The sequence below is a fragment of the Coregonus clupeaformis genome, chromosome 39 (genome assembly GCF_020615455.1).
Source record: "Coregonus clupeaformis isolate EN_2021a chromosome 39, ASM2061545v1, whole genome shotgun sequence".
NCBI lineage: Eukaryota > Metazoa > Chordata > Actinopteri > Salmoniformes > Salmonidae > Coregonus > Coregonus clupeaformis.
The window spans coordinates 10,112,259-10,122,596 of NC_059230.1; the positions used below are offsets into that span (position 1 = coordinate 10,112,259).

The 10,338-nt window shown below is 40.0% G+C and overlaps 1 protein-coding gene across 1 annotated transcript in view; it reads left to right on the forward strand.

Moving 5' to 3' along the window:
• Window positions 1-440, forward strand: part of LOC121554538 (calcium uniporter protein, mitochondrial) — a 38,353-nt gene extending 37,913 nt beyond the window's left edge. Inside the window, exon 9 of the mRNA XM_045211892.1 lies at window positions 1-440. This exon is cut by the window's left edge and continues 941 nt beyond it. The gene's annotated coding sequence lies outside the window, so the exon portion shown is untranslated.
• Window positions 441-10,338: the final 9,898 nt, after the last annotated feature.

The window sequence follows — 10,338 nt, forward strand, 5'->3', positions numbered from 1 at the left end:
TAAACACAACACACTCACACACCCTACACACACTACACTACACACACACACACTACACTACACAAGGAGCCCCAATATTGTAGCAGCTTTAGTTTTTTAGCATAACACTATCTTTACATTTCTCTCTCTCTCGCGTGGTCAAACTCAGAGGCCTGGGTTCAAATACTATATGAAATCATTTTCAAATACTTACTATGTGAAATCATTTCATCATTGTTATATGTGCTTGATTGAGCTTGTCTGTTTTAATGGACCAATAGAATAGTTCCAAAAATGTAAACCCCGCCCATCTGGCAGTCCAGGCAGGCTAGAGCAAACGCTCAAAGATATTCAAAGATTTCAAATAATGTTTGAACGAAGGTCTGGTGTCGTCTGAGGTCTCTGTCTGTTGGAAACACTAAAGCTAACTCTTCTCAAAAAATAAAAACACTGATATTCAATTCCTGTCCAGGTGTGGTCGGTGGTATCTGGTTCCTGTGTATCATCTTTGTTCTGAAGTAGAGTATCTGGATTCTGCAGAGTATCTTTGTCTTATGGTCTCTGAGTATCTTGGTTCAGTTAGTGTCTTCAGAAAGTATTCATACCTCTTGACTTATTCCACATTTTGTCGTGTTACAGCCTCAAATCAAAATGGATAAAAAATAATTTTAATATAATTATTTTCTCACCCATCTACACACAATACCCCATAATGACAAAGTGAAAACATGTTTTTATACCCCTTGAATTAAATACAGAAATATCTCATTTAAGTATTCAAACCAGCTGAGTCATTACATGCTAGAATCACCTTTGACAGCGATTACAGCTGTGAGTCTTTCTGGGTAAGTCTCTAAGAGCTTTGCACACCTGGATTGTACAATATTTGCACATTATTATTAAAAAAATTATTCTGGTTGTTGATCTTTGCTAGACAGCCATTTACAAGTCTTCACATAGATTTTCAAGCCGATTTAAGTCTAAACTAACTCGGCCACTCAGGAACATTCAATGTTGTCTTGGTAAGCAACTCCAGTGTATATTCGGCCTTGTGTTTTAGGTTATTGTCCTGCTGAAAGGTTAATTTGTCTCCCAGTGTCTGTTGGAAAGCAGACTAAACCATTTCTCTTTATCCTGAACAACTCCCTAGTCCTTGCCGATGACAAGCATAGCCATAACATGATGCAGCCACAGCCATGCTTGAAAATATGAAGAGTGGTACTCAGTGATGTGTTGTGTTGGATTTTCCCCAAACATTACGCTTTGTTTTCAGGACATAAAGTTCATTTATTTCCCACCTTTTTGCAGTGCAGTATTACTTTAGTGCCTTGTTGCAAACAGGATGCATGTTTTGGAATATTTCTATTCTGTACAGGCTTCCTTCTTTTCACTGTCATTTAGGTTAGTATTGTGGAGTTACTAGAATGTTGTTGATCCATCCAAAGTTTCTCCTATCACAGCCAATAAACTCTGTAACTGTTTTAAAGTCACCATTGGCCTCATGGTGAAATCCCTGAGCGATTTCCTTCCTCTCCGGCAACTGAGTTAGAAAGGACGCCTATAACTTTGTAGTGACTGGGTGTATTGATACACCATCCAAAGTGTAATTAATAACTTCACCATGCTCAAAGGGATAGTCAATGTCTGCTTTTTTATTTTTACCCATCTACCAATAGGTGCCCTTCTTCTTTGTGAGGCATTGGAAAACCTCCCTGGTCTTTGTGGTTGAATCTGTGCTTGAAATTCACTGCTCGACTGAGGGACCTTACAGATAATTGTATGTGTGGGGTACAGAGATGAGGTAGTCATTCAAAAATCATGTTAAACACTATTATTGCATACAGAGTGAGTCCATGCAACTTATTATGTGACTTGTTAAGCAAACGTTTACCCCTGAACTTATTTAGGTTTGAAAGGACGCCTATAACTTTGTAGTGACTGGGTGTATTGATACACCATCCAAAGTGTAATTAATAACTTCACCATGCTCAAAGGGATAGTCAATGTCTGCTTTTTTATTTTTACCCATCTACCAATAGGTGCCCTTCTTCTTTGTGAGGCATTGGAAAACCTCCCTGGTCTTTGTGGTTGAATCTGTGCTTGAAATTCACTGCTCGACTGAGGGACCTTACAGATAATTGTATGTGTGGGGTACAGAGATGAGGTAGTCATTCAAAAATCATGTTAAACACTATTATTGCATACAGAGTGAGTCCATGCAACTTATTATGTGACTTGTTAAGCAAACGTTTACCCCTGAACTTATTTAGGTTTGCCATAACAAAGGGGGTTGAATACTAATTGACTCAAGACATTTCAGCTTTTCATTTTTTATTAATTTGTAAAAAAAATAAAAATAATAATAATCATAATTCTAAAATCATAATTCCACTTTGAGATTATGGGGTATTGGATGTAGGCCAGTGACACAAAATCTACATTTAATCTATTTTAAATTCAGGCTGTAACAACAAAATGCGGAAGTCAAGTGGTTTGAATACTTTCTGAAGGCACTGTAGTAGTAGAGTTAATTTATATTGGGTTCAGTGTCACCACCCGATCAACTGCCTGTTCACCCCGCTACCATCCAGAAGGCGAGGTCAGTACAGGTGCATCAAAGCTGGGACCGAGAGACTGAACAACAGCTTCTATCTCAAGGCCATCAGACTGTTAAATAGCCATCACTAGCACATTAGAGGCTGCTGCTGCCTATTGAAATCACTGGCCACTTTAAGAAATGGAACTCTAGTCACCTTAATAATGTTTACATATCTGAATTACTCATCTCATATATATCTATATATATATATATATATATATATATACAGTGGGGAGAACAAGTATTTGATACACTGCCGATTTTGCAGGTTTTCCTACTTAGAAAGCATGTAGAGGTCTGTCATTTTTATCATAGGAACACTTCAACTGTGAGAGACGGAATCTAAAACAAAAATCCAGAAAATCACATTGTATGATTTTTAAGTAATTAATTTGCATTTTATTGCATGACATAAGTATTTGATACATCAGAAAAGCAGAACTTAATATTTGGTACAGAAACCTTTGTTTGCAATTACAGAGATCATACGTTTCCTGTAGGTCTTGACCAGGTTTGCACACACTGCAGCAGGGATTTTGGCCCACTCCTCCATACAGACCTTCTCCAGATCCTTCAGGTTTTGGGGCTGTCGCTGGGAAATACGGACTTTCAGCTCCCTCCAAATATTTTCTATTGAGTTCAGGTCTGGAGACTGGCTAGGCCACTCCAGGACCTTGAGATGCTTCTTACGGAGCCACTCCTTAGTTGCCCTGGCTGTGTGTTTCGAGTCGTTGTCATGCTGGAAGACCCAGCCACGACCCATCTTCAATGCTCTTACTGAGGGAAGGAGGTTGTTGGCCAAGATCTCGCGATACATGGCCCCATCCATCCTCCCCTCAATACGGTGCAGTCGTCCTGTCCCCTTTGCAGAAAAGCATCCCCAAAGAATGATGTTTCCACATCCATGCTTCACGGTTGGGATGGTGTTCTTGGGGTTGTACTCATTCTTCTTCTTCCTCCAAACATGGCGAGTGGAGTTTAGACCAAAAAGCTCTCTTTTTGTCTCATCAGACCACATGACCTTCTCCCATTCCTCCTCTGGATCATCCAGATGGTCATTGGCAAACTTCAGACGGGCCTGGACATGCGCTGGCTTGAGCAGGGGGACCTTGCGTGCGCTGCAGGATTTTAATCCATGACGGCGTAGTGTGTTACTAATGGTTTTCTTTGAGACTGTGGTCCCAGCTCTCTTCAGGTCATTGACCAGGTCCTGCCGTGTAGTTCTGGGCTGATCCCTCACCTTCCTCATGATCATTGATGCCCCACGAGGTGAGATCTTGCATGGAGCCCCAGACCGAGGTCATTGACCGTCATCTTGAACTTCTTCCATTTTCTAATAATTGCGCCAACAGTTGTTGCCTTCTCACCAAGCTGCTTGCCTATTGTCCTGTAGCCCATCCCAGCCTTGTGCAGGTCTACAATTGTATCCCTGATGTCCTTACACAGCTCTCTGGTCTTGGCCATTGTGGAGAGGTTGGAGTCTGTTTGATTGAGTGTGTGGACAGATGTCTTTTATACAGGTAACGAGTTCAAACAGGTGCAGTTAATACAGGTAATGAGTGGAGAACAGGAGGGCTTCTTAAAGAAAAACTAACAGGTCTGTGAGAGCCGGAATTCTTACTGGTTGGTAGGTGATCAAATACTTATGTCATGCAATAAAATGCAAATTAATTACTTAAAAATCATACCATGTGTTTTTCTGGATTTTTGTTTTAGATTCCGTCTCTCACCGTTGAAGTGTACCTCTGATAAAAATTACAGACCTCTACATGCTTTGTAAGTAGAAAAACCTGCAAAATCGGCAGTGTATCAAATACTTGTTCTCCCCACTGTATATATATATATATATATATATATATATACTGTATTCTATTATATTCTACTGTATCTTAGTCCATGCCGCTCTGACATTGCTTGTCCATATATTTATTTATTGTCAAAGTTGCGTCAATTCAAATCTGGCATTAGGAACAAAAGAGGTCAACACGACTTCTAAGATATACTAGTTATTTTAATTAATGCAAAAACCTTCAATGGTAAATATGATGTTTCGTATATACGGGCTCTCTGAAATACCTCGCAGGGCACCCCAGAGAACTAATCCATTGTTCTAGGATCTTGCTCAAATACTCTGACAGAGAGAGTTTCCCACCTCTCTGCTGGCCAATTAGAGTAAAGACTTGAGCGTGGTTTAGACTTACTCAGCCAATCCGTTGATGCACCCCTGTTGCCAGCCATATGTCCATATCATAACAACCTGTCATATTGAGAAGAGCCAGCTCCCTTAGACATCATTCCTTCGTCCAAGGAAGGTTCACAGATCACAAAGAACCAGTATAGTCAAGCATTTGGAGACACAATCCTTATCTCACTTTACCCCCTAAAACAGCTCTTCACATCAATCACAGCTTGCCAGGTGTCACAACCTACATTAGCCCAGTCAAGAATGCATTCTTTCTAAGTTAGTCATCCCATCAATTATAAAAATAATAAATCTCTCACAATCCCTCTTTTCACACCCCCTAGGGTGTGATTAAAAAAATAAGACAACATAGGGTGTCATTCATTATAATACAATACAAACAAAAATAATCACACTTTTATTAATAGGCCATAATGATACAAAAAAATTCAAACCCTCAGTTCATCTACACCCAACTTGCAAATTGTTACCAGTCACCAAAGAACTTCAAACCATCACATAAGGAAAAACAAACATTCACATGGTTAACTTGATTAATAAAGCATAAAACACAGGATTAATAGAACACAAAACATAAGATTATTAAAACATAAAACACCAACAGGGAAGTAAATTTTGGCCCCCTTTAGACACCCTCTAGTGTCACTCCACCAAGCCTGGTAGGTCATATCCTCCATTCCTAGGTTGGAGTCCAGGATTGGGCCGTATCTCACCATCTGTTGGGAAACCACCTTCCCCATCTCCTTTCTCACCAAACCTCAGACACAGGAAATAAGACAACATCCACAAAGAACAAGTATACCCATAGAAGCTATAACTTCACCCAGAATAGTTACAACAATAGTTTTCCATTTACCAAATATGCTATCAAACCAACCGTTTATGGAGCTATCAATACCAGAGTTCTCAGCCAGTTCGTTCGTCAGCGTAGTTACTCCCCTGAAGCTCTTTTGTCACGGACCCGTCCGGTGCTATATTGTTTGAGGATGAAAATACAGCACATATATCCACACAGAACACAAACTCCACCCCGCTCAGCCAAAAGCACATCTAAAGCTATTCTATTCTGCCATGTCATTAAGCTAGTTGCCGCTGTCTGCTCAGCTAATCCCTTTAATGCATCACGAGTGTGGTTTATAAATCTTTGCTGGTTATAGTAAATATAATTCATCCAATCTACGTTTTTATTAATTGTTGACCACCAAAAAAGACTTGATTCAAACCCAGCTGCGATCTGATTCCTAGCTTTGAATTGTTCTGGAACCCCTCGAGGTACTCCTATCCCATCAAAGGATCCTTTCATCAAAGGATCCCGGGAGGAGGTCCTACTTTCTATGTGACAACTCACCAGTCTCTGACACGTTTGATTGTTTACATATGTAGGTGAATTCACAATCAGTTATCACCACACATCCATCAGATGTCAGCACGGGCCTGGTTTTGGTTCCTAAAATCCTCTGGCTGCAACAAAGAGGAGAGATTAGTCATGGTCTCTTTTAGTTGTGATATTCTCTGTGTAGGAGCAGGAGCTAAGATGCCCTACTCTGTATCCTATCTTACTAGTCCTAGAAAAACAATTAGAATCCCCTGAGACTTCAAACGTAGGCAACCTAGGTCGGAATGACTTTGTTATCGGTGGATACAGATAGTTCAAGTTACTACAAGACTCTTTCACCACATTCCCAGGTGGCTTGCATGGAGGATAAACCTGTTTTTGCGTACTTCAGACTTTCAGACAGTACCTACCCTTCTATGGGTCGCACTGCCATTTCTGGTAATTCCCTACTTTCACAATACTACACCTGTCCCTAAACTGTGTATGGAGATTTACATATCCCCCCCGCTCTCGGTATGAGCAACTACATAATCCCAGGATGTACATGGTGACATACATATGGTGATGTCCTCCCCTAAAGTCCCTAGTACTTCCCCTTTCCCTACGTCTAGCTGTCTCCTATGCCTTCGTAGACTGTGCTCAGGTATTATTTTATCAACTTGTGTAATGTTAACTACTACTTTTGGCTGATCAGGATGGTTTGAGTGTGTTAGGAATATGGCCCCCACAATCAGACAGTACCGTCAGGAGACCTGTGAATCCCCACCCTCGCCCTGAGAACATGTCAGACGCCAACCCATTGCTTCACCTTCTACCGAACTCACACAGGGATGATCAGACAGGGTAAGGGAATCTTCGTTAAGGAGCCAACCCCCGAGCCCTAATGGTGATCGGTTCTTTCTCTTAACTCTGTGTTTGTTCATCAGGTGTAACTGGGTTTACCTTTTTGCAGTGTGTGACATGCACCCAGGTGGATCTAATAGGACTTGATAGGGCCCTTCCCAACAGGCCTGCTTCCAGTTTTTCTTCTTTTAGGGACTGGATCCACACCCAGTCTCCTTTAGTTCACCTGTGGGGCACAAAACCTCTGACATACGGGTGTGGTTAATAAACTATCTTCACACATACATGTTGAGCTCTCAATTTCTATTTTTTTTTTTTTTTGTATTTTTATTTATTTAATCCTATCATTATAATTTAATCCTATCACTCCCCCTTTTTGACACATGATTTGCCCATGTGTCAATATTACCACCTTTCTAAACCATTCCTTATGTAATTTATCATCCAATTGCCATGCCTTTCATTTTTGAGATTGTCTTTTGCTTCTTTATTGCTCCTCCCACTTCCTTTGTCTTTTATGGCAGCTAAATTCGACTTTCATCCAGTTCAGAATCAATTAGTAATCCAATCTTCAATCTCTTATCTTGTAAAAACACTTATGTTTAGTTCAAACTCTGTTCTACCCAGGCACTCCCGGGCTTGACCTGAAGACTGATTGTTGGACATGACAAGTCTATTTTTAGGTCACCTAAGTCTTCTGTCTAGCAACAAAGAATAAAAATCTCTATGTTCATGATTAACCCAGTTATATCTAATAGCCCACCAAAAAACCTCATCATCTTTAAATCACGACCAATGTCATATCCCTCTTTACTCTCTACCATTTGGGTAACATCCCTGATGTATGTATGCCTCCTTAGAGTTCCAAATTACTTTACCATGGGCTGCCATTGCCTTCCCATAGATAAGATCACTTAATATACCCGTATGCAGTACATAATGGAGTACCCAAGCTTTACAGCACTTTATCATTACCAAAAGCTCAAAATTTGTTTTTTGTTTAACGGTTTTGGCGCTTCAAGTATAGCAGTTTTCCTGGATGAGTTTAACATTCGCCCCTCCTTAGTTATAGTGTGTCCTAGGTAAATGACCTCGCTCTGCCAAAGTTGAAGTTTCTTTTTGCTCACTTTGTGTCCCTGTTCTGCCAGGAAGGTTAACAATTGGATTGTATCCCTCTTACATCCCTCCTGAGTGGGATTAGCCAATAGAATATCATCTACATAAACTAACATTTGGCTTCCTTCCCTAGGTTCAAACTTTCCCAAATTCTTAGTTATAGCCTGGACAAAGATTGTAAGACTTTCCGAGTAGCCTTGAGGCATCCTAGCGTAAGTCCATTTCCGTCCCTGAAAAGTAAAGCCAAACCACCCCTGACTATCCGGATGAACTGGGATACTAAAGAAAGCATTAGCTAAATCTATCACTGTAAAATAGGAGTTCTCTGGTTTCAATTGGTTCAGCAATGTATGTGGATCTGGTACACATGGAACTCTGGGAATTATATTTCTATTAAACTAACTGTAAGTCCATGACCATCCTCCAGTCGGCGCTAGGTTCCGCCTTTTTAACAGGAAACACTGGAGAGTTGCATTGTGCCTCATCTCCAGGAATTATCACCCCTCCCTTAAGTAAATGCTGAAATGTAGGTGTTATCCCTTTTATTGCTTCTGGTTTCATAGGATATTGCTTTTGTTATGGTCTATTATCGGATCGAGGAATCACTTGTACTGGAGCTACCCCCTTAATTAGTCCTACATCTGCTGTCCTTGTGACCATAATTTGAACGGAATTGCTGCTAACTCAGCCTCCTGTTCCTGAGTTAAGAAAATCTATTTCTGTCATCCGTTAAAACTTATCTCCAAGTGGACCCCGGGCAGGGTTTTTGCTCTCCAATTTAACTTTCTTCTATATCTCCCAGTGGAGTGGCCATACTGATCCCCATTTGGTGTATTCTGCCATTCAGTAATGTTTTTCCCCTGTTTTATCCATTTACCTAGTGATAACCATTCCTCTGATTACTGCAGCTTATTCCATTAATTTAGGTTCAAATATCCCCCAACAAACCGTTCCATCCTAAAGCATAGTAAACACCACCCATTATCTGTTGACAATCCCCTAAATTCAACATAACAACCCTTTATAAACATCATGCTGGGTGTGTTTTTTATTTATTTGAAAAACCCAATTGAAAAATAACAATCAGAGATAGTTAGGCTCAACTTAATTTGGTAGCTCCCTCTTATGACCTAAATACTGCCTAACTGAGATGAGCTAATCTCTTTCTCCTGGTTATAATCTAAAGATGGTAGTACACACAAAACATGATACAGATATCCCCAGTCTTAACCCATCAATAATTGTTTGTATCAATCTAATTCCTCATAACTAATCCATTAAACCACTCAAAATTCCTCGAGTATACAATGATTATTTAATTGATTACCCTAACTCTGCTACATGTGATCTCAGCTCAAATGATCCATTATCAATTATTTGTTCAACCCCCTAGGAAAATCTGTCTCCCCTTCTATTGTTCCTGTCCCCACTGTTTCACCAATCCAGAACCCACCACAGGCTGGCGCTATTTCCCCAGCACAACAGCCAATGCATACTTTCATCCTAACCAAAATAAATTATCGTTCTAAAATTGTCCAACTATTTTGTATTTTCCCGCTAACCCATTTCAGTTCGCTATTCAATTTATTTAACTGTTCTCTCTGATTAGGCCCTAATTAATAAAACAAATACTTGCTATCGTTTACCAGCATACGCTTAATGACATTTCTACCATCTGAACTATGTCCTGTCTCTTACCTCTCCTCCCCCTCTCCTGCTCCTTCCTGCATTATGGGGGAGGCGCGGGAAACTTCCCTACAATCTTCCTTCTTAGGTAATAATGTCATTCGTACCTGTAACATATTTTCATAGACCTATTTAGAATATTACTAAAGCTATCTTATGCAACTTTTAATACACGTAAAAACTCTCTCTCTCTCTACCCATTCCCTGTTGAATAAGTGAGTCTTTTTATTTAACCCCTAAACACGCTACAAATAGTCCATTCAACATTACCAAACCAAATACTCCATCGTACCCATTCAATCAACACATCAGCAGTGGAATTTACACTCATAAATGCAAATTGTTACTCCATGCCTTGAAATGATAAATAGATTTCCACCAATAGCATATTACTGATTTCTCATTTTACCCTCTGACACAAAATGAAGTTCCCTCACTGTACTACGTTAGCTCTACCATGATAATTAGTTCAATTGAACCCTCCATCTGCTTTGTACTATATTATACATTACGTCTAAAACAACATTACTTATGGTCAGTTTATTCCACCATCACATGATCCAACAACGCCACAAC